The 26,172-nt window shown below is 45.4% G+C and overlaps 1 protein-coding gene across 1 annotated transcript in view; it reads right to left on the bottom strand.

The window, feature by feature from the left end:
- gli1 (GLI family zinc finger 1) overlaps window positions 1-18,838 on the bottom strand; it is a 46,476-nt gene extending 27,638 nt beyond the window's left edge. The window contains 1 exon segment of the mRNA XM_083667484.1: window positions 18,550-18,838. The gene's annotated coding sequence lies outside the window, so the exon portion shown is untranslated.
- Window positions 18,839-26,172: the final 7,334 nt, after the last annotated feature.

The raw sequence follows: 26,172 nt of genomic DNA, 5'->3' as shown, positions 1-26,172 counted from the left end.
CCCGGTGCTCTCCCTCTCTCTCTCCCTCTGTCTCTCTCTTTCTCCCCCCCCTCTCTCTCTCTCTCTTCCCCGCTCTCTCCCTCTCTCTCTCTCTCTCTCTCTCTCCCTCCCTCCCTCTCTCTCTCTCTCCCTCTCTCTCTCTCACTCTCTCTTCCTCCGTCTCCCCTCACCCTCCCTCTCTCCCTCCCTCTCTCTCTCTCTCTCTCTCTCTCTCTCTCTCTCCCTCCCTCCCTCTCTCTCCCTCTCCCTCTCTCTCTCTCTTCCTCCTTCTCCCCTCCCCCTCCCTCTCTCCCTCCCTCTCTCCCTTGTCACATGTTTTTTTACAAGGTTCCACTTGGCTTTCACACACATCCTCATGATGTCTTCCAACAGCAGTCCTGCACATTTGTCGCCGTCATATACACCACAAGACAGGGTGACAGCCTTAACAAGGGTCCTCAGGAGATCACAACCACTCTTCTACTGGGGGGGTGTGTGTGTGTGTGTGTGTGTGTGTGTGTGTGTGTGTGTGTGTGTGTGTGTGTGTGTGTGTGCATATGTGTGTCTGTGTGTGTGTGTGCGTGTGTCGTGATCCTCCTCCTCTCTCCCTAGGCGGTCCGCAGGAGTGCGTGTGTCGGACCCTGACAGCCTCTCTCTCTCTCTCTCTCTCTCCCTCTCCATCCCTCTCTCCCTCTCTCCTCTCCATGTCGAGTGTTTGTTAGGAAATCCTGAGCAAACCGCAGCTGTTTGTCTTTTCTTTGTCAACGAGGGACTTTTATAGACTTCCACTATTGACAATCGCACGACTCCCGGTTGGCCTCACACAAGCTGGATAACACTGTGCAAATAGGTGTATGTACACATACACATACACACACACACACTCGCAATCTCGGAAACACACACATTCAAGCGCACTATCGCCTCGCGCAGCCGTACGTAAGCGGCGGTGGAGACAACTTGAACTCAGGAAAGCTCCCCATCACTTTTTCAAAAGGGATAATTGATATGGTCATACCTGGGGGTAGTGAGACGCAGGCTAAACATAGCCATGGGAGGATCTCCAAACACAGAATGTCATTTGTATTGTTTTACCATCAAAAAAAGAAACGTTGATCGTGTGGGATCTGTAAAGGCTGACCAACGGGACAACAACGAAAACCCAGCCTACAGGCCAGAGGAGAGGAGAGGAGAGGAGAGGAGAGGGGAGGAGAGGAGAGGAGAGGAGAGGAGAGGAGAGGGGAGGAGAGGAGAGGAGAGGAGAGGAGAGGAGAGGAGACCATTTGGGAGGGTTTGTCAATTGGGCGGGGGCTTGGCTGTGACACAGGCCACGGTGAGGGATCGGAGCTGCCATTCATGTCAATGGGGGAGATCATGGAAACCAGTAGGGGCCTCAGCCAGGGACACAATGGACCCCCGACCGAGCCAAGACCCTTAATACCGATGCTCCCCATTTCACACATCCTTTCAAAGCACTATATACCCCCTCACCCACCCCTCTGCCTCCCCCCCCCCCCCCCCCCTCCTCCCGCCTCCCTCTGTCGACACTCTACCTCCGCATGTCCCCTGATCACAGGCACATGACAATGGTGAGAAAGGGCAGGGTTGTGGCCATGGGGACACCTTGTCTTTGTGTATTGGGAGACAATGCTGCCATCTCCCACTACCGTAGTAAACACTTCCTCTCTCCCCAGGGACCAGATGGCCACACTGTCATCCCTAAATGGATCATTATCATCATCACAGGCCAGGTGGTGGCAAAGTGTGGACCTGATAATGACACCATAATACTGATCAGGAGAGAGAGAGAGAGGGAGGGAGGCGGGGTGGGGGGGGGGGGGGGGGGGGGGTTTAGGAGAGAGAAAGAGAAAGAGCTGTTGTGTTTGACACTTCCAACTCATTGGGGAAGTTGTAGAGATCATCTCTGGAGCACTGATGATCCTTTGAATATCAATTAATGTTTGATAATGAATTAACATTCATTCTTAAAGCTAAGCTACACTCATTTGCCACTCATTTGCCATGCTCACACATTATTTATGTACTGTTGCAATATACCGATATTCCATGTAGACAGAGGAGAGCTAACCCTGATATATTTCATCGCCATATTTATAAGACTGAAACATTTCAAACATTTCCAATAAATATTAGGCTAGTATTAAATGAGTTTCTGGGTTTCAACCTTTGCAGAGAGCGAGAGAGAGAACGAGAGAGAGAGAGAGAGAGAGAGAGAGAGAGAGAGAGAGAGAGGGAGAGAGGGAGAAGGAGAGAGAGATATTCAAACTTTTTTTCCCCTTTTTTCCAAAAGAAAACATTTTGAAAAACGGTAATCTTTGGGAGTTGGGAGGAAAAATATACCTCAACATCCTGGGCAGTTCCTTGGGACCTCTGGCTAGCTCATATGTTCTAAGGAGAGAGAGAGAGAGTGAAAAGGCTGAAAAGAGTGAGGCGCTTTATGCCGACCGACACACGGAGAATGGAGAGGAGAGGGGGCTATGTGACTGCAAGCAGGTAGCGTGGCTGGTTAGCATGGCTGCGCTAGCACTTCACTAGCGAGCTAGCCTGAGGACATTAGCATTCTAACTGCTTGGCCACAGGCCCGAGGGAGAGGAGAGGCTGCTGCTGGCCTCCACTCAACAAGACCTCCCTCTCTTTACAAGGCTCTTCAGCGGGCCGGCTGGTTGCTAGACAATGCGCTTGGTTATGCGGGTTATGTAAAGACCCTCCTGCCTCACAAAAGCCAATGTGGGCGCCTGTTATGTGCAGCTCTTCAGAGCCCAGGGTCAGTTAGCAGAAGGGCTCTGGTGCTAGCACTCCAAGTTAAAAACGTTTGCTCTGTGTGGTGTGTGTTTACGGAGAGTAAAGGAGAGGAGAGGAGTGGAGGGATGAGGCAGTGAATTATCCCCCCTGTGAGAGGCTCCTGCGGTGGGCTTCTCCTCGTCTGGGGGGGGAGTCCCCCCCTCTGATCCCAGGTTAAAACAACTCCCTTGTTGACCAGTGGGTGTATTAATGGGCTGGATGTGTGTGTGTGTGTGTGTATGTGTGTGTGTGTGTGTGTGTGTGTGTGTGTGTGTGTTTAATGTGTGTGTTTAATGTGTTAGAGTGCGTACATGCGCATGTGTGTGTGTGCACACTCGCCAGTGTGTATGTTTGTCTGTGTCTGTGTGTGTGTGTGTGTGTGTGTGTGTGTGTGTGTGTGTGTGTCTGTGTCTGTGTCTGTGTGTGTATGTAACCCTGGCCCAGGGGCTTCCCTGGCTGAGCCGTCCGTCACTGTGGGGAAACCCAACACCTCATCCACGCTGTGTGCACAGGTGACAGGAGAGAACACCTCCCCAGGGCGGTGACACAGTGGTAACCCACACACCTCAGACACACCAACCACCAGGGAACAAACAGACAAGCAGTCACACAAACTACTGTACCGACGAACTTAAGAGTTAGACTTGTGTTTCGAGAGGCTGGACAGTATTATGGCTGGTGGAGGTAGACATCAGAGGACGGGCTCATTGTAATGCACGGACCGGAATAAGGAACGGTATCGAAACACACATGCTACCGATTTTCTCCTGACTCATTCCCTCTCCCTGTAACTGACGGTGTGACATGAGACGCTGTATGTATGCACTGAAAGGATAAGAGGATAGGAGATTATACAAGCTTGGGTGTAAGGATCATTTGAGGGGAAGACTGGTGCTTTTAATCAAGCCTTCCTTCTAGTTGATCTATCATGTTTATTTTCCATTGTAACCAGAGACAGTATATGTTTTACTGGGTCTTTAATGTTGTTGCTAAGATCATTTTCTGTCCGAGGGATAAAAACCACAAGCAAAACACCCTGTTTGAGGAACCTGAGACTAACCTGCTCTGTGGGTGAACTTTTGCAAATTAATCAAATTTCTCATGTTGCCGACAGACGTCTCCTCCACCCACGCAGAAAACACAGAAAACACCCCTATGTCTGTCTAAACACACACACACACACGCGTGTGCGCACACACACACACACACACACACACACACACAGACGCACACACACACACACACACACACACACACACACACACACACACACACATACACACACACACACACAGAGACGCACACACACACACACACACACACACACACACACACATACAAACACTTGACAACTCTGACAAGCTAGAGCATGTATACGTGAACCCGTTCCCTGAGAACAGACATCCTTGTACCTGCAGGCGTATTATCACACAGGAAGCCCGGGTGTGAGGCAGGCAGGCAGGAAGCAGGACACACAGGGTGACAGATCCATGTGGGACTCACACACGCTTGTGGAATTCAATGAAAAACCAAAACAAACAAAAACCTCCTTATATGAAGTTTTCTTGTATAAAATATCTGCTCACACTTCACAATGAATTCCCCTCTACAAAGTGACTCTGTAATTATTCTCGTAACAAGATTAGATGTACATGCGGTTTAACAGTACATTAGTAATTGCTTTGTAATCACGTGGTAACATCATACTCAGACTCATCTCGTTCTGTTAATCGTGTGTTCTCAGACCAGCACGTTGCCATGCCGTTCCCTGCTGATAGTGATCTGTGTTCTACACATGTACACGTTCCCTATTATCAGTTACATTGGCTTTGAATGCTCCCTCAAGGAGAGAAACACATCCTAACTCTCCCCCATATGTCCACCGAGGCAGAAACTAAAGTAGAGAGGAGGGGAGAGAGAGAGTGTGTGTGTGTGTGTGTGTGCGTGTGTGTGTGTGTGTGTGTGTGTGTGTGTGTGTGTGTGCGTGCGTGTGTGCGTGCGTGTGTGCGCGCGTCTGTGTGTGTGTGTGTGTGTGTGTGTGTGTGTGTGTGCGTCTGTGTGTGTGTGTGTGTGTGTGCGCGCCTGCATCTGTGTCTTGTGTGTGCATGCGCGTGTGTGCTAGGGAGAGGCATTGACCCTGTGACCTCTGGTAAGAACAGCACCTAACAACTAGCTTGGCTGAATCATTTCCCTGAGGAGATGGACCTTCAAAATCACAGCCAAAAAACTAAACAACGTCCTTACACAACATCCTTAGCTCCTCCCCCCCAACGCCCACTCGCACACCAAGGCACATGTGCACACCACATTTCCCTTCCACAGCTGCACCCAAAGACATGGATCGATAAATAATCCATTTAAAAAGGATTTTTGCGGACACATGTGCTCCGTGATGGAGACCAGGATTGTTCTGTGTCATTTGTACATTATTGCCTACACACATGCCAACTTTGCTTGACTGTCACCACATCAAACCAAAGAAAGTGACTGTCATCCAAAGAAAGTGACTGTCATCCAAAGAAAGTGACTGTCATCCATAGAGAGTGTCTTGTCTGTCGCCGGTGTGGGGGTCTGGAGAGTCAGGGGCTGCAGGTGTCCACTGAGAGGGTCAATAAAAGTGCCCTTGTGGACCAACTGCCCACCCCTCTGGCTTCAATGGACAATGAGACAACCTGTTGGAGTGATACTTCTCGGCGCTCGAGAAAGGTCCCGGGGGTCACGACCTCCCGATACCTCACCTGGTGCACGGTCATCAGTTAGGGATACCCGATGAGGGTCCCAGATGGACGACTGATGACTGTCCTATAAGGGACAGAGCAGGGGAGGCTGGTGGAGGTAGAAATCAGAGGACGGGGCTCATTGGAATGCACGGAACGGAATAAGATCACACCGGTGTCACACCATTCCTCGTTACAATGAGCCCATCCTCCGATTTCTACCTCCACCAGCCTCCCCTGGGACAGAGGTAGGCTGATGATGTTCAGGACTCTCTCTGCTTTCTTAACAAGCTACAGTACACATAGAGCATGTGATCATGGACTCCACACGGATCATTCATGGACTGCAACAGAGCAAGATGTAAACACATAACTACTTCTCCAGTTCCTTTACCACAGCCACTTTGTGCTCTGAGATGGAATGTAAACATGGCTGAAGTACCTGGAGGATCATACCAGGGGGTGTGTTAGTGTCCTCTGTGTTTGGTCAGGTGTGTGTGTGTGTGTGTGTGTGTGTGTGTGTGTGTGTGTGTGTGTGTGTGTGTGTGTGTGTGTGTGTGTGTGTGTGTGTGTGTGTGTGTGTGTGTGTAAGCTGAGACAGCACCATTAGAAACAATAGGTACAAGGCTGATAAGAATACCTACATCTCCCAACGTCAAATCTGACACAACAGTCCTTTTCAGGTATCCTGAATCTAACCAGTTGATTCGAGAGCCAGCATCATGGCTACCGATACTTAATCTGCAGAGATGATTATACACACAAGACATGACGTGAAGACGTGAATGAGCTTAGAGTGAGAGCCCTGTGGGACTGTGTGTGTGTGTGTGTGTGTGTGTGTGTGTGTGTGTGTGTGTGTGTGTGTGTGTGTGTGTGTGTGTGTGTGTGTGTGTGTATGAGAGAGAGAGAGCCCTGTGAGACTGGCTTGTGAGAAGCGATTTTGACCCTCTATTCAGCCTGGCAGGGTAAGCCTGGCATAAATGCCCAGCATGGAACCTCAATCCTTACAACGCCATTACACACACACACACACACACACACACACACACACACACACACAAACACACAGTGTCCACATCAAAGACCAGGAACACACTCTCACTGCCTCACTCCCTGTCATTGTGTCTCAGTCCCTTATGGTCGTCGTCGTCATCCCCCCCCCCCCCCCCCCCACACACACACACACACACCACCCCATCAGTTCCTCTTCCTCTCTCTCTCACACTCCCCCCCCCGGCACTTTTGGTAGCAGGTGCACTCCCGTCCCGACAGGGATTTGTCCTCTGGCGGAGAAGGTAGAGGAACAAGGGAACAAGGCAAAGGAGGAGAGGAGAGAGGGAGGAGATGCATCAGGAGGAGGAGGAGGAGGAGGAGGAGGAGGAGGAGGGGGAGCAGAAGATGGCAGCTCAGGAGCTGAAACAACAACAGCTGCAGCAGCACATTGTCATTCCAACATTTGTTTCAGGCTGAGAGCAGCGGCAGGTCATCTCACAGTCTGAGGCAGAGGCAGAGGCAGAGGCAGAGCAGACAGGACATGGACAAAGACCCAACTAGGGACCCTGAGTCCTCTCTGGATCACACAGGACACCACGGTAACATTTCCCATAGCTGCATTCATACATTCATGTTAGAGCATTTTGGTCAATAATAACCGACAGACAAATTGAACGTATGTGAAGATTCATGATTCTTGAGGATAGGTAACAAGAGTTGCTGTGATTCTAGAAATATGTGAATTAGGTAAAAAAAAAAGAATGATGTATCTCTCTCCAGCCCAGATGTGGAGTGGTATGTGTGTGTGTGTGTGTGTGTGTGTGTGTGTGTGTGTGTGTGTGTGTGTGTGTGTGTGTGTGTGTGAAACCTATTACAGCCATCCCAGCAGTGTGCTGCCAACCACAACATGCAGGTGTGCAGCCTCATGCCTACAGAGGCGACCTGCAGTGCTTGGTGTGTGGTCAGAGAAGAGGTTGTCCTTCACAGACTGGCCATACTGCCAGAGTAAAGACAGACAGAGAGACAGAGAGACAGACACCATACTGCCAGGGTAAAGACAGACAGAGAGACAGAGAGACAGACACCATACTGCCAGGGTAAAGACAGACAGAGAGACAGAGAGACAGACACCATACTGCCAGGGTAAAGACAGACAGAGAGACAGAGAGACAGACACCATACTGCCAGGGTAAAGAGAGACAGAGAGACAGACACCATACTGCCAAAGTAAAGAGAGACAGAGAGACAGACACCATACTGCCAGAGTAAAGAGAGATGGACACCATACTGCCAGGGTAAAGAGAGAGAGAGACAGACACCATACTGCCAGGGTAAAGAGAGAGAGAGACAGACACCATACTGCCAGGGTAAAGAGAGACAGACACCATACTGCCAGAGTAAAGAGAGACAGAGAGACAGACACCATACTGCCAGAGTAAAGAGAGACAGCCTGCCCCTACCTTTTTGACCCAATGCCCCAACATTCTCCATTTGGGAGAATGACGTAAATCACACTTTTTTTCTATATTCCATTGCATGCATTACAATGAGCCAGTCTTCCGATTTCTACTTCCACCAGCCTCCCCTGGCATACACACAATTTATTTCAGATATTGGACGACAGAAGTGAGTCTTGTGAGACATCCAGTCTTTGGACAGTATAACCAAGTGATACTCAATCCTGGTCCTGGAGAGCCGCAGTGGGTCCAGGTCTTTGTCCCAGCCTAGTGCTATCACATCACCCCTGATGGAACTCATCAACTGATCTCCAAAAACCTGCATGAGCTGAATCAGGTGTGTGACTTCTGAGCTGGACTAACCGACCTGTAGCACTGTGGACCTCCAGGGCCAGGAGTGAGGATCAGCGACCCTTTGGTGTGCTCTGGTGCTCCAGCAGGCCAGGTTTTATGCTGACTGCTCTACAATCTGGAGGCCTTTACTAGACTCTAGCTGTTAGTTATTGGCTACCGGGAAGCTGAGGACCTCTTCGTTTAATTAATGGGCACAATTATGTAATTGAGGAGGGGGGGGTCTACTCTACTCAATGAATACCAGATGTCCTGGACCCCATCCCCTCCACCACCCTCTGGCCTTTCAAGAGTGCAGTTGTTCTGAACACTTACAGTGGGGGTCACATACACACACATGCACGCATGCATGCATGCACACACAGGCACGCACACACAGACACACACACATACACTCACACGCACATATGCACGCACACACACACACACACACACACACACACACACACACACACACACACACCTCCCCCTCACCTCATACCAGGACCTACAGTCCAGGCATCCAGACCCCTTTTCTTCAGTAAATAACGACTTAATGGTTTACAAGTCTTCCAATAACCATAATCCCTTCACGTTGAATTAAGGAACAGAGACGCAGAACTGGGGTCAGGAGGACACGATATGTGTAGAGTAGGGGAGGCAGAACTCGGAGGACGGGCTCAGTGTTTTCCATGGAATAGAATGAGGAATGTGTTTGATACCATTCCTCATTCTATTCCATCCATTACAATGAGCCTGTCCTCCGATTTCTACCTCCACCAGCCTCCCCTGGTGTCGTCAGCTTTCAAAAGAGCAGTTAAGAAAGACTTGAAGACATATTGAAGTTGAAAAATGAAATGAAAATGGCCCGCTTTCCTCTCCCGTCCTCTCCCCAGGACTTTGAAGAGCTTGTGTATTACGAGACTGTCAGCAGTGTGTTGTGGTACACCAACGTCTTCACTTCAGATTATTCATCTGCCGAGCCAGCTGATTTTACATAGCACTGATGTCACCGTCTGTGGGTTCACTCTGGTGGTTTAGTGCCTAATAATCGCTTAAGGAAAAATGTCTGTTTCCCTCTCCCAAGTCTCCCTGTTGAAAAAATAGATGAGACTGACCCGGATAAACAAAAAATAAAAGGTTTCAACAGGCACGTTCAACCTGTACACTCCAGCACGGTTACAGGTAGTATAGAACACCATGCAACACAGTTGCAACACCTCAACGATCTCTTGATAATAAACGGTTCATGTTTGGCTGGTATATAGAAATCTAACAAATCATGAAGTCATCATAGATTGTCCGTGTTATACAATAAAGTATGTTTAGTCAAATACATCAGAAAACAATATACAGACTTTTGTCTTTAAAGGGGCCAATTTTGGGGTTTGGTACATCCATTGATCCTTGAAAAACATAACATATAACTGCCTCATGAGCTTCGTTCAACTGTCTTACCCCCCAGCAGGCTAAACCGCTTTGTTGTTGTTTGAATCCCAGATTGCCTCTTTAAAGGAACACATAATGGCAGCCTACAACTGTGAGAGGTTTTTTACTCCGGACTGCTCCTAATCTCTCTCTAGTCTCTCCTGTGACAAACATGGTTTGATAGCTGGTTGCTGAGTGAGTTACTGTGCCTGGTCTCGTACTGCACATGGAGGAATCAGGAGATGAAGACCTTGGTGTTTCTGCTGCTCAGCCAAACAAGCACGGAACACACGAGAGGCAGAATTAGACCTTATCTGATCCAGGGCCTTGACTGGAGACATGGGTTTCTTCAGAGTGATTTCACACAGTACACACACAGTTCCCTGGCAAGGTAAAAAACCTGGCAAATGGTGTATTTTCTTTTGACCATGAGATAAACTCCACTTTCCACTATGGAAAACTTGTGTAGTCGATATTAGTAGTTATAGTATATGATTGTGTAAACGTATAATTACATCGTTTATTACAGTCATGAAAACAAAACAAACACGCGCGTGCACAAACAGACACACACACACACACACACACACACACACACACACACACACCAAACACACACACACACACACACACCAAACACACATCAAACGCACACACACACACACACCAAACACACACATCAAACGCACACACACACCAAACACACACACACACACACACACACACACACACACACCTTTGTCTTCCTCATTCCTTTTCTGCTTTACAACTGACAAGAGTTAACACGATCAAACAGCAAACTCAAAGAACATTAACAAAACCCTAAAAATACACAACTTAAAATCAACACACATCAACATAAAACATAACATAAAACTATTAATAAAATAAAGGTCAGAATGAAGGCATGAGTAAAAAAAACAAGCTGTATAGTTGTGGAGAGGCGGGCAGCCTGAGCCTGAGCCAGTCAGGACGCTTGAGTTGTAAATGTGTTCCAGCAGGAAAAGCGGAGCTGCAGAGCGAGCAGTCTGGAGTCGACAACTTTCCCCTGCTCCAGCGCAGCTCCCTCCAGCCCACCCAAGAAGCGGCCCATGGGCATAAATTTGAGAGCTTGACTCACTGCGGATTTAAAACAATCTGCGTCTCTCTCACTCTCTCTCTCTCTCCTCCCTGTTGCTCTCTCTCCTTCCTTGTTGCTCTCCCTCCCTCCCTCCCTCCCTCTCCTTCTCTCTCTCTCTCTCTCTCTAAAATTCACTCTCTTTCACCCTCACTATTTAGTTCCTTCCTTCCAAAATCCCAACGGTAATGAAACAAAACTCTTTCTCAGTGCCTGCCAACAATATTATTTTTGTAAAGGCTTAATTGGGTTTGTCTTTGAGTTGCAGTGAATGAACAGAAACAGTATTGGTTTGTGTTTGTACGTGTGTGTACGTGTGTGTGTGTGTAAGTGTGTGTGTGCTGTGAGGGAGTGTAAGTTGTGTTCGATAAAGAAGACTCTGATTTGATCCAATAAAAGAGTGAAGCAACTTTACTTTAGTTTGTTATTCTCTTGAAAATAACTATTAAGAAACCGTAAAGAACTTTCAAGAGGATGTTGATTACACTTTTCACTTGTGGCTTATGTTTTGTGATGGGACCACATAAATGAACACAGAAACAAACAATACTTGGTAAACTAGACAGAACAAACAACTTACTCATTTCTGTTTGGTCTACCGTATCACAACATCAAAAAGTGTACTATGCGTCTGCGTCATCTGAAACTTGTTTTGCTTCGTTTCAACACACACACACACACACACACACACGTCTCAAATCATTCTCTCTCCCATGTCAAGTATCTGTCTGTCAAAAACAATAATAATAAACTGGCCCTCCCTTGCCACTGAAAGTCCAAATTCAGTCATCCAACTCGTACTTCAACGTACCAGTGTTTGAACTCTGCAGCAGTACAGTAGATGTATCAAACAGTGTGAGGTCAGTCTGTCAGTTTGTAGCAGTATAGTATAGAAGATACTATAGTGAAGATGTGAGGAGCGGCAGCTATAGTACGTCTGGCATGGCGTGGTACTCTGGGCTATGTTACCTTTAACCCAGACTACATTCATGTCACCATATCAATGACATTTGGGTGGTAGTGGCAGTTAGTCATGTACGCAGGGGGAGGCTGGTGGAGGCCAGAAATCAAATTGGAGGACGGGCTCATTTTCATCACACGTGTTTGATACCGTTCCTCATTCCATTCCATGCATTGCGATGAGCCCGTCCTCCGATTTCTACCTCCACCAGCCTCCCCTGCATGTATGTATGTCACTTGACGATGTAGGCTCACTGACTGTCTTCGTGCTTTAGGATATGATGGTGTTTACATGGTGGCATGCATCTGTTAGTGGAATCGTTATTGACATAAACAGAGTAAGAACAAGTAAGGGTGAGTTTCCAGAAAAACTTCGTAGGATAATGCACGAGAGGAGATCGGAATGATACAAAAGCTTTTTTGGAAACTCATTCCAGAGGGGTAGATCAAAAGAGAGGGATAGACAGTGAGATGAAGTGAGAGAAAGAGGGGAAAAAGAGAGAATCTTCTTGCGGGACGTGTGTGGGCGTGGGACTGGTAAGGACAGAGCTGGTCAGGACGTCAGCCAACCGATCCTTATCTCTACTGTGTGATTGGCTGATAGCATATTTGTTGTGGAGGCCTATGAACACACGCGATGTGTAGAACCGCTCCTTCCTTTCCACTGGAAGTTGGAAACAATTGTTCCAGCAATAAAATGTAACAGCTTATCACATAAAAGTCCTGGAAATGAAGTGTCTATATGAACTTCTCTGCTTCTCGATGGACTGTCAAGAATTAAGACAGTATGTTTTTTTGTCCATGGAGGGCTTCTCAGATGAGAGCAATCCCTTTAGAGGACTTTCTCATTTGTCAAGTTCACAAAAAGCAGAAGAGAGGAGAGAAACATCAGAGTCTTCTAATTGCTCTGATGACGGCACCCAAATGCACGGTGGTCATGACAACAGGGGGAAATAATAAACACCGCCTCCTCTTTGCTTTCAATGTGCTGAGAGGACAACACCATGTGAGTCATCAACAGCATTTCACACACACACACACACACACGCGCACACGCACACAGCACACACACACGCACACGCACACAGCACACACACACACACACACACACACACACACACGCGCGCGCACACGCACCCGCACACACGCACACAGCACACACACACGCACACACACACACACACACATGTTTGCACAGAGTTCCTATACATAAAGCCAGTGTGCAGCCTTGCTTTGAAGGCCTTTATCTATTCTCTGCTACATTGACTATGAAATCTCAAACTCAGCTATCAGAAATGTGGCCATGGTTATCATTTCAATATCAGTTGAAATGTAGATACTTGGTTGGGAAGATCATTGATTCTCAAAACAGTTTTACTACGGAAATGAATCAAATCAAATCAAATTGTATTTGTCACATACAGCACATCGCATACAGCTGGAATTGACACACACACACACACACACACACAGGGAAATTCTTTGGGATCTTGCTCCTCGTTCAACAAAACAGTCAACAACACTGAAATCAAGTCAAAAATACAATATAATAAAAGTGCCAATGACTTCCAAGATGATGGAAAACAGTTTGTGCAATTACAAAATGTGATTTTAATGAAGCTCTATGTCCTCTATTTTAAATTAATATAATTTATTGGTAAACTCTCTATTTATGGTATTGAATTTAATGACCCAACCATTTCAAAACGGATGAAAATGAACCTAGAGAGCTTGTGATCTCCTCTCCTCCTCCTCTCCTCACACAGATATAGTGTTTCACTATAACCTTTGTCCTGACTGTGAGACCCCCCATCCATCCCTACCTACCGACCCGTACCCCAAACCTACCTTCTTCTAAAAGACGCCCTGGTCTGAACCCCATTGTTATCAGCCAGGCTAACACAACAGGGAAATGAGAAAGGATCACTGTTGCATACGATTCCCATTTGGCCTTCACCTGGTTCCTGTTACCACTGGGGGTTTCATGTCTAATATCTCCCACATGAGATTTCAGGACTCTGCTCCACCACCCTCATTCAAAGGCCCTGTGGATCAGAGTAGAGAGGGAGGGCGGGGCCTGAGGAGATCCACTGTCAGCAGTCAGCACACACACACACACACACACACACACTCTCTCTCTCTCTTACTGTCAGCAGTCAGCACACACACACACACACACACGCATGCAGGCATGCACACACACACACACACACACACACACACACACTACACCACATATTCTTCATGCACATGGTTGAGCACAAACACACATGTGCATACCAAACATACGTACACAAACGTACGCACATACACAAGCCACACCCCCCCACACACACAAACCACAGATAGAAATACACCACACACAGTCATACTACATGAGTTTGAGCTTACTCTGAAATACTTGACACTTATGTTGATTATCATCAATTCACATCAGATTTCTTATCACATACAATTTCATTATGCTTGATTGAAGATGTAGAAATTAATTAATTATTGGTAGAAAATATATATACAATAGTAATATGTAAAACTGTTATTACCTCATAATCGCGTAATTTAATTGCATATCAATTTTATGTGTTACATAAGGCTCTGGTTAGGATTAGTATGCTTGTTTGGCAATGGGGTTTAAATGTAGGCCTCAATTATTTAACTGAATGCAAATTTAACTTAGATTTGCAAGATCTCATCGTCACAACCACAATGTGTCATTGCTTATAATGGTGGAATTTAACTGACAGTTAAAGATAATTTTCTAAATATTTCCCATGACTATGACATTTCCCATTCCATTATGCGTGACCTGCGGCTAATGCCATTCAACCTTTCAAAATGTCTAATGCCTTTGCCCCCTTGTGTCAACCCACGACTTAGGAAAGCTCAGGCTCCTCCCCCATTCCTCTTTCACAGTTTTAACGATACTCTGTTATCATTTCATTGTGAGGGGATTTCAGAGTTAAGACGTTTGGATGATCAGTATATGCAGATGCTCTTAGTAGATGCAGAGTATCCTGGACTGAAAAGTAAACAACGTATCAGAACAAAAACACCTTCCTATTGGTGAGCTTCCCTTTGGATATACCTAGGTAACAATGGACAAATGGCAACTCTTCGTTCAAACAAGCGGCATTCACGAGGAAGGAGAGAAGGAAGAGGGAGGGAGGACTGGGAGAGAAGAGGGGATAAAGTGGAAAGAGAGAGTTTTGGAAGAGGGAAGAGAAAACGGATGAATGGCATGAAAGTGAAAGAACAACAACACAACAGGCAGAAAGCTCCAACGTTGAAAAACTGGGATGGAGAGACTCAAGATGAGAGAGAAACGAAGGGAACGAAACTAGCCTTTCTTTCCCTTATCCTTGCAGAAAAGGGGAACTCAAGAAAAGATAAAGGGAGAAAGGAGTTGCAAGGGGATAAAAAGAAAGAGAGAGATAGAGAGGTCTAGCAGCATTGTGTGTATGTGTGTGTCCCCTGGAGCATCCCCAGCCAGGCTACCCCCCCCTCCCCATCCCCAGCCCCAGTCCCCAGTCCCCAGTCCCCAGCCAGGCTACCCCCCCTCCCCATCCCCAGCCCCAGTCCCAGTCCCCAGTCCCCAGTCCCCAGTCCCCAGTCCCCAGTCCCCAGTCCCCAGTCCCCAGTCCCCAGTCCCCAGTCCCCAGTCCCCAGTCCCCAGTCCCCAGTGCCCAGCCAGGCTACCCCCCTCCCTGTCCCCAGCCCCTAGTCCCCAGTCCCTGGCCAAGCGCTGCAGTACTGAGGGCCTGTGGTTGGGGATAGACAGACAGCTGCTATTAAACCCTGATTGTTTCAGGTTCACAGGGTGTGAAAGGGGCTGATTGAGGGCCTCTGATCCCAGTGAGGGTGGTCTCTCTCTGGGGAAGGTGGGAGGGGGGACGGACGGATGCGTCACGTGACATGTGTTCCTTGCTTTGCTGAGCAGCCCAAAATGGAATCTGGACAAAAACACAGCACTTGTTGCTGCCCGCCTGTGTTACATTCTCCAATGCTAATTGCAATGACAATATGGTTACTCATCATTGCTCTGACATTTCGCATCAATTTTCTCCCATCTTTGCAGGATGGCTAATGTGATCCTTAAATAAAGCAACATGTACTCATTTGCAATGCTGTTCTAGTCTGTCCTGACCTGCATGGCATTTTCACTGCAGTCTACAATCACAGGTTCTACACTCCACCCACAACCACAGACCCCTGCGTGACCCTACGGTTGTCAGTCACACAATCCGTTTACAATTAGCCTTTTCTTTAGCCGAGGTAAAGTCAGAGTAAAGGCTTATCATCAGTTGGAGAACATACAGTTGTCTGCCATCACTGGGGCTGCTGCCTGCTGCCTATAGGAAGAGAGCTCCTTCCTGTATGCTTTATTTGTTTAAGACCTCTCCTGTTGGGGAGCCTTTTGGCTTTAACACAGAGCCATCACACACTGATAAAGACCAGGCACAGATAGGAAGCTCCCCTGCCGGGGTTTTCACACATGCCATAGAGGACAAGTGCACTGACTGACTGACTGACTGACTGGCTGGCTGACTGACTGGCTGACTGACTGGCTGACTGACTGACTGGCTGGCTGGCTGGCTGACTGACTGACTGGCTGACTGGCTGACTGACTGACTGGCTGACTGACTGACTGGCTGACTGACTGACTGACTGACTGGCTGACTGACTGACTGGCTGACTGACTGACTGGCTGACTGACTGACTGGCTGGCTGGCTGGCTGGCTGTCTGACTGACTGACTGACTGGCTGACTGACTGGCTGACTGACTGACTGACTGGCTGGCTGGCTGGCTGGCTGGCTGACTGACTGACTGACTGTCCTCTCTTTTTCACAGCCTCAACCTTCACTACTTTACTACCCCGACCTGGCCTGGCCTGTCCTAGGCTGTCCGCTCCTGGGCCTGAGACAGTCAATGCAGGTCTAGGTCTGGGTGTATTTGTGCAATCGCAGTCAGATGCATTTCTATGAATATGTCCAGATCAAACTTCTTTGGACAACAGTGCCTGGTGTGGATTGTTCTTGAATATGTACATGTGGTGTGGATTGTTCTTGAATATGTACATGTGGTGTGGATTGTTCTTGAATATGTACATGGACTCATGTGTTTTTAGACATGACACCTGAGAGGTTGACGTGGGGACTTGAGGCCAGTATGATGACTCTGTCCCTCTCCCTGTCATGTGGTTGTCTCATCTTGTCCCGTCTGCTGTAGGCCTAGTGTGATACTGTGTCACTGCTGGTAAACCCTTATTCACACTACAGAACAAAACTGAGCTGAGCTAAGCTGTGCTGTACTAGGCTGGCCTGGATATGCATAGACCATAGTTGGTGAAACAGTGCTGGAAAAAGGACATTGTGAAAAGAAAATATATGATAGTACAGTTTGGGTCAGCCCTGTAGTGTGTAAAGCCCCTGAGTGTGCGAGTTAGATGACCATTCCAGGGGAGGCTGGTGGAGGTAGAAATAGGAGGACGGGCTTATTGTAATGCATGGAGTGGAATTGGGAATGGTATCAAACACACGTTTGATACCATTCCTAATTCCATTCCATGCATTACAATAAACCTGTCCTCCCATTTCTACCTCCACTGATTCAAACAGGTCCAGCCTCTCCTCTAGATCAGTGTGAAGAGGTGTTTGGCTTTTCAATTGAGTCCAATGTTGACGCTCTTCAAGAGCGAGCCACTACATTAGTCCAGTGGTCATGATCTGACCAGTGAGTGAGTGATTTTAGGAGTAACTACTGAGATTAGTTAAGAGTATATTATGAAAGAAAAAAAGACAAACAGACAGATGGAAAGAACAAAAGAAAGAAAGAAATAATTAATTTAAAACTCAGAGAGAACATATTCTATCACTCAAAGAAACTTTGAGCTTGTGCCAATTAAGTCACAACAGTGTTGTTCAAATGAAAATGTATCTTTTTCTAGTGTGTCTTCTTCATTCACCTGAGAATACTGAGGGCAATAATGATGTCGTTTTGCAGTGGGTGTTCTGACAGATACGCACATTTGTAAAAGATATTGGCAGCTCAAGTATTTCAGGTTACAAGAAACAGCTGTTCTCATGCGGGCCTACGACCCTCGGAGGAATTCTCTAACCTCGACGCACACGGCGGGCGAAGGCCTGGATGAGTTTTGAGTCTGCTGGCTGTCCCAAAAACAAGATTGAGACTAGCCTATAGCACATATGTTGAGGTTGGAACGTGTCATTTAAAAACTTTCATCACACTGATTCCTTTACGCTCGTGCCAGGTGGACAAAATGTAACACTACGCTAAAGTCAAACTCTAAGAGAAAATATTATTTTAAACCACAAAACCTGAGAGTAATTTACAAGCCAAAAGAGGAGAAAGTTGAGTATCATACGCTCAGCAGAGAATAAGACGTATTTTACAATACAGTCTAAATAAGGTACTGGGAAAGACTACAAGACTTCATTGACAGCAATAGTCATATACAATTCAAAGCCGTTTCATGTTTTATAGGCAAGATGAATTCACAGCTGTGCCGCGGATACAGTTTATCAATGCGCAAAAGTCTCACGCATCTTCACCTCTGATTGCACTGACTTGGGACAATAACCCAAGGTAACATTACTGTGACAATAGTCTTGAAATATGATTGCATATTTCATGGTAACACAAAAAACACATTTGAACAGATACACTTTTAGCACCAGATTGCCTAAAATCATATAAGCTAAAACGGCTTATAGTTTAAATAATGAGGGTAGAGAACAACAAAAGTACCTTTTGGGTTAATTTGAAATAGCCTGCATCAGCTTGTCGTCTGGATCCCAGTCCCAGACCAATCCCAGGAAGAGAGCTCTGGAAGCTCAGGGCTGAGATCGTCCCGCTGGGGGTTCGAGAATTTCCAATAAAGCTCCCTCTCTCTCTACTTTCTGGCAGACGCACACAGATGGAGGTGGTTGAATTCTCCCCACTTCTGTCTTTCTTCCTCCCGAGTTTAAAACACGTCTTTATCCTCTTTTAGAAGTTGCTTCCCATAGTTTTCTTTACAGTGGTATGTAGTTCTCGAAAATTATATCTAGAACAAAATTGAACCCCATGTTCGGTTACTAAGCGTCCCGCAAGCCCGAAGTTGGTTGCACAGCCAATGCGGGAATGCGAACCCTCCTCCTCTACCCACTCCCTCCCTCCCTCTCTTTCTCAAAGTCTGCGGACCACCCCGAAACAGGAAGTTAACTTTTTGTTTTTCTTGAAAAAAAGACCATGCTGCCTGCTTAGTTTTCGCCTGTAGCAGAGATCAGGGGATCCGAAAACGACCGAATGATCACAGTGTGAAAACAGTATGAATCATAAACCATAGGATAATAAATCACATTCATAATCATCATAGCATTATCATAATCATGATAATAATCAAAGCCTCTTGATCACATGCAGGCCCATTGGTGGTTTCAGGTGGTTTCAATGAAAACTTTTTAATATCATGAGAAACAAAACGTTTAGAGATGAACCTTCCTTTCTTGAGCAGCGTGTGTGGCACTGTCTGCCAGCAGGGATGCTGATCGCTTACTAGAACTAATAGTGCACCGCAAAACCTGGAGTGGAGTCTAGGACCAAGGTATGGAATGCCGCTGGTTTTTAAGGCACATTCCTCGCCGGTGTAGGTTGACAAACTAGTAGGCTGCATTACTGTGACAGATGGAGGCGGACATTAGACCTACCCAAAATGCAGTTGTCTTTAGTTTGTCCTATCATCGCTGCATGCTAAGCGTATCTAATAGAAATGCGTTATTGATCATTTGTAAACCCAGTATAACGGCTAGGCTACATAGATGATTTACAAATAATTTGTAAGCAAATAATGAGTTATGTCATATTTACCTATAACGGTTGTAAAACATGTCAATCAGACATTCTTGTATAAGATACTTGTGACGTATCCATGTGTGTGACCTAAATAAATTACTTTGATTTTTCATTTCAGTATGTTCTCTTTTGGCCTGGTCTACCAATGGCAACTGGCCATGCATAATTAACTGACAGAAAACATAAATAATAATATCTGAGATGATACACAACCTCAAGCTTAGTATTATTTATTAAGGTTGAAATCATGTAATCAGGAAATTAGAAAAAAATAGATAAACATTCACATGTAAATGACCTCCTGTAAATTGATATGCATGTATGTTTTCGTATTTAAGAGCATGTATATAGTATAGCATGTATGTTTGTGCATTCACTGGTGAGAGATGGGACTCACTGCCCCAGCATTTGGTGACCTGCCACTAAGGCCCTGAGTCCATTGAGAACATAAGGCTGGTGATTAAACCACCTTGTGAATGACAACCAGGGCTTACAGTCCCGCAGGTGCTGGAGCCATATGCCTCACCTGTCTGCAATGTGGCCGAAAATCCCCACAGAGCACGTATCATTCATTCATGTGGGCTGCGGGAGACTTGACTGGAGAGGTAGATTATCAGTGGGAGCAGAGTACTACAAGAGCAAGTCACTGGAGGCGACTGGGCTCACGGTGACCATAGAGATGCGTGTACTGTGTTCTTATTTGTGACATTCACATCTGATAGTTCTTTGTGCTGTGCGTGTGTTTATGTGTTTGTTCATTTTTTGACCATTGATGATTAAATAATTGGCACTGTGTTGAAATGTCCTTGTTCTAGTCCTGTATGTTTGTGATTAAGCCTCTGCCTGATACAGTGCATCAAAGAGGAACACAATAATGGCCCCCGTGAACATGTGCAAAACACATGCAATACACATGTTTATTTATTTAAATAACAAAGCTTCCTGTAGTCAGGTAAGCCAAACAATTGCAAACAGCTGAAAAACAATGTACTGTAATGCAACATACAACAGTGATTCAGTCCAACACAATACAGTTTACCAGACATAATAAGCATTTTGATCTTTTTCCTCTGCCACCATTTTCTCACAGGCAGCGGCAGAAAGGAGAAGAATCTGTGGTTGTGTGTGGAAGATGAACGATAGAAATGGAGAAGACCAGAAAGGCGAGGAGGTGACAGTCCAATTTGTGACTTACAAATTCAACTTTCTAATGTAATTAACATCTGTTGTGGAGTAGAAAGCCAAGGGAAAATAAATATTGCAATGTAGGTACAGTAGCCTACTGCAATGTTGTGTGTTAATCCAATCAAGTTGGAGAAACTTGTTGCAGTTGCTTTATTTAGTGAATGAATATGTTAGCGGTGAATAGGTCAGAAGAAGTTGCAGGTGTCCATTGGCATAAGTAGTTGGAAGCTCATAGAGAGCTTACGGCACTAGACAGATTACAGAGAGGGCCGGTAATAAACCAGACCAAAGGCTAATATGCCCAATCTGCCCATCACTTTCCTCACTGGCACCTAGCCTGTAATGTCATCACATAGCTCACAGTAAACAACTTACATTAACGTTGACTACTAGGATAGCATTTGCATAATACCCCTCAAACAAATGTATTGGGGTCATTATTTGGATCTAAAATCATAGCTTTTCGCGGTCAGATCTTGATCAGAAGCCTACCCGGGGGGCACTTAGTGGCGTAGCACACTAATGCGCTTACCATGTAATCGCAAGGTTCCTGGTTCAATTCCGACCCTCGACCTATCTTGCATGTCATCCCTCCTCTCTCTCCCATCCTTCCTGTCAATCTCTACTGTCTCTATCCCAATAAAGCAGAAATGCCCTAAAAACATATTTAAAAAAAACCTACCTGGATTTTGTAACACTGATAAATCACAAGGAGGAAATATTCAAATATGTTTTTAGACTTATACATGAGACACCACATATGTGAGTCAGGTCTGTCATTTCCTAAATCCACTAAGTAGAACATACAGTATGGCACCTTGTGTGTGTTTGGTGTCTCACATACAAGCAATTGTGTATCACTGAGGGCTTCACCTCAGTAACAGACTCTAAATCATCTTCATACCAGGTTATACTGTATGTACATGTAGGTGAGTATGGAGTCTTTAGTGGATGAGGTTGTGTGTTATCCTGGTTTACCCCAGGCCACTGAGGCCACACTGGGCCTGTCAGTCAGGAGGGAGCGAGATAGGAGTGCATCTGTTACCGAGGCCCAGGGCAGCTGTACACCATTCCCTCGTGCTGCAAAACCCATGAAACCTTTAGAGGATTTGTTTTTCCATTGCAGATGGTCCTTTGCATATGTCTTTCCTTTCATTGGCTTGGGGTCCTTGTGGCTGACATGGATGCACCTCCCTGGCCACAGCTTATAAAGGTGCTCAGCCCAAACCTTGTTCCACTCTATAGCCATTCATAGATAGAGGAGAGGAGAGAGAAGGGAGGAGAGAGAAGAGGGGAGAAAGAAGAGAGAGGAGGCAGGAGAGAAAAGAGAGAGAGAAGAGAGGAGCAGGAGGGAGAAGAGAGGAGAGAGCAGAGGGAGGAGAGAAAAGAGAGGACAGAAGAGAGCATTCAAAGTACTGTGTACTACTCAACTCCTTCGCTCACTGGTAAGACACATGCAGATACTGTAGTGGTTTGGTGCAGGCAGTAATCATTGAAGGCATTGTATTGCATGCATTTATGCTTTTTAGTTATTTAGCGCACAAATATCAAAGTAAGAAATATCAAAAAGTAAACATTGCATATTGCAGGTTGCCAGGTTCTATTCAGTAACATTTGATACTTTTTGTCCTATGCACTGCAATTAATGCTTCTACAGGTATCTAGTGGTATTTAGTGCTAATTATTCTCTATTTCAGTGGATTACATAGGAAGTGTTTAAGTAAGTGAATCATTAGCTAGCCCCATGAAAATTATCATATTTACACCTGTATAAGATTACATCTTGACTTAGGACCAAGGAAAAGTACAATCTTTTACACATTTGTCAATCAATGGGAAATTATTTACTTCAGCATATATACACAGTTTTACCAAGACACATGTACACATGTACACACAATACACAGGTAAATAATAGTAAAAAAAATAAGTTTAACACCAAAAGTTGCCTACATTAAATTACTATTTTGATTATTGATTTGTGCATTGTTGGAATTCCAGCAGGCTATACAATTCGACAAACAGATCCCACTTTATGTGTTGAGGTGCCAAAGTCAGATATTTATGTACATGGTAAGTCTGATGCGTGATCAAATGTATAATTAATAACACAATAAAATAAGTATCACCATTGTAAGAGCTGTGTAACAATGCTGTAAGTACCTTCACAGTGATTACACACTATTTGGTTATGTATATGCCATATAAATACATGGCTTTATTATCACAAAAGGTGGACCAGAAATCTATCCAAAGAGCTTTCCTTGCTTGATTTACCACCAGAGGGCAGTGTCACACCGTCAGAGAAAAGGTACAGCAGAGAACACAGAACATCAACTTCACATGCTAATGTATACAAACACAGCTATGTTCATGTGAGGTAAACATTTATTTTACAGCCTTGTTTCACCTGGTATTAGTAAATGTATGTATTTACTAAGAAACTATTTGGTAACTAAGTGGTAACAAGGGGGTAATCTCTGATACATACCTCAATGAATTCAGCACAGTTGGGAGTGACCACGTACTAAATGGCACATATGGTAGTTGAATCAGTGATTTTAAAAGAACCAGCAGGCTTAATTGTTATGCAATTATCAGGTTCCAAGTACTTTCTAAGTAAATATCTGTTTAAAATCAAGGGTTACTGAAAGTGTGTGTGTACAATGAGCAGGCCAGTCAATGAGGGAATATCATGGACTTTAAGAGAAAGACTCACAAATCTAGCCTATATATTGACACAAGCACTTGTCCACAATGTCTACTAGCTGCTCTGTAGATCACAATAACCCACAGTGTGCAGGGGGTTTATTTACATAGTCTGCTCAATACTGTACGAGAAAAAAAACAGGCTCTTGGAAATTTGTAAATGTATAATTTTACACATACTATTTTTATTACTGCTGTAAAAATACATGTGCTCTATTTTGTGTTTCTCTCCATTTTCTCTTTCTAAAGATCTGGATTGATAGATATGGGTCCAAAGTTTCCCCCTGCAGATGCCAGAACCTGTTCCAGAGAACCAGTTCATATGACATTGTGTAGGTATGGTCATGAGTAAGTAAACAAACGTACAGTATACCACAACAACCCACCCATAGATCAAAGTGTTTAACTGTCAAATTTACATCATAAACTTGACAACATGATACAATACATTCAGCAAATATGTTGTACTCTATCGAAAAAACATATTATTGATTAAATAGCCACACACAGTTTTTGATAATAAAATATTTGGTATTATTTTTTCAATAACAATAAAATGATTTAGTTTGGCATACATGTCTTCATCATGGTGTTAATTAAAATAAGTAGGCAGACATATACATGCAAATAACATTGCAGACAGATAGTTAACAGTAGACAAATATGAAGGATACTCAAAATGATCACACGCTGGATTCCAAAGGGAATTTTTGGAATATACAACAATCCTTACAGCATTTCAACATGCTATGCTACTGTAGGAAATAAATAAACAAAATGTTTATTGTCAAGCAATAAAGCTGTCTATTACAACACTGTATGTCCTTAGTCCTTTAATGGGCTTACACAAAGCACAACACACATCAACGTTGCCCTAACTAATTAATACAATAAATAAGGGCTTGGTCCTTGTGGTCTATTGCATGCATACATTACCTCAGCTCAGGTGGCAGAAGCATCCACAGATTGCACTGGCCGTCATGTACGTAAGCAGTCAACGTATTAACTGTCAACAAATTAGGTCTCCACATACAATGTGTGTGGTAAGAGCTGAGAGATTGAGGGTTAAGACAACAACAAGGACTGTGACATTAATTCCCTGAGCTGTGCTGAAGTTCTCCTTGGATCATGGACTATTTAAATCTAGTAGCCCCTGTCCTTGTTGAAACACTACACCCCACCCACTCACCCAAGCCATTCTGATTGCATTGGTGTTGGACAAATACAATTCCTTGGTGTAGGAATATACAGTCATTTTGGCCATGTTCATTATATGGGATGTAAGTTCATAATAGGGCTAATAGTTAAGATAAAACAAAAGCTCAGGTCATTTAAAGGTGAAACATATTGTTTTGCGTTTTGCTGCCCTCTCTTTGCTGCTCTTCCTCGACACCGGCTTTTAGAAGGTTTTGTTTGGACCAAATTTACCAAATTTATCATGGCCATTTAGCACTATTAGTACTTTAAGATGTAAAAAAAAGCTTAGGTCATTTAAAACTATCATCATGTATTCCATTGTTGTCTTGTCAAGCTAGACAGTCATTATGTAATGTAATTAAAACCCCCTGCAATTGCCTTCCCAAGAAAACTATGTCACTAGAGTAGATAAGAAGTCACCTAAGTATAGCCACCTATAAATGGGAAGCCAGCAGTCTATTTCCGTTAGCTACATCCTTTACCCTATTACCTTCCGCATCTTTTCTTCTAGTGGCTAGTAGACATCAGTTGTGTGATCAGGGTCACGGCACCAACGTAACCAATGTTGCTCATTACTTGAACTCACCAAGACCAGGCAATCAGGTCCTCTTGTTGCTACTCTCGCTAAGTCAGACTCTCCATTTAAATTGACTTGCACCACTTGTAAGCCTAGGAAGCTTAGAGAGATTTGTTCCATGTCTCCACTTGACCATGGAACATACTTTGCTTGTGGCCCATTGGCACTTGGCGTGATCAAGAGAGGGGCTATTATTGCTTCCGCCTTGTTTTCTTCTGGGACCCTTTGTGTTGATCCCCACGTTCCTTGGTATCTGTCAGAGGTCTGGTGACAAGGAAGAACTGAAGTGGGCTCAGAGGAAGCTCAAGGAAAAGCTGAAGGAGAGCAGGGACATGTACACGCGGAAGATGGAGGACAGTCTGCAGGACAACAATACTGGCTACAAGCAGGCTAACGAGACCCGCAAGTGGCTGGAAATCTGGACAGGGCCAATGAGTTGAACCAGTTCTTCAACAGGTTTGACCCGGGGGCTCATTGTCTCCCTCCCTCCCCACAGCTCCACCAACAACTCTCCACTCCATCCTCCTTCTCCTTCTCCTCCCCCCAGCTCCTCCAGTCCTTCTCAGCTACTGGACCAGCCCCCCCCCCCTGCCCTGTCTGGACCTATTCACACCTCTCACCTACCCCTTTGACCCATCCAGTACCCTCTCCCTTCCCTCTCCCTCTCCAGCCCCTCTGACTCCATTCACACCTCCCCTCCATTCCACTCCTCCTCCAGCCCCACCATTTCCTCACTTCACAACTCTTCATCGCCCCCCATCATTCTGCCCCCTGACACCACTGCCACAGCCAACAACCCCTCCACCACCCCCCACTCCAGTGTCTTCATCAGTATGGCTCAGGTGAAGAGAGAGCTGGGGAAACTCCAC

The sequence above is a fragment of the Argentina silus genome (assembly GCF_951799395.1).
Source record: "Argentina silus genome assembly, chromosome: 4".
NCBI lineage: Eukaryota > Metazoa > Chordata > Actinopteri > Argentiniformes > Argentinidae > Argentina > Argentina silus.
Note: the sequence above shows the minus strand (reverse complement) of the source record. Positions and strands in the feature narration are given on the sequence as shown.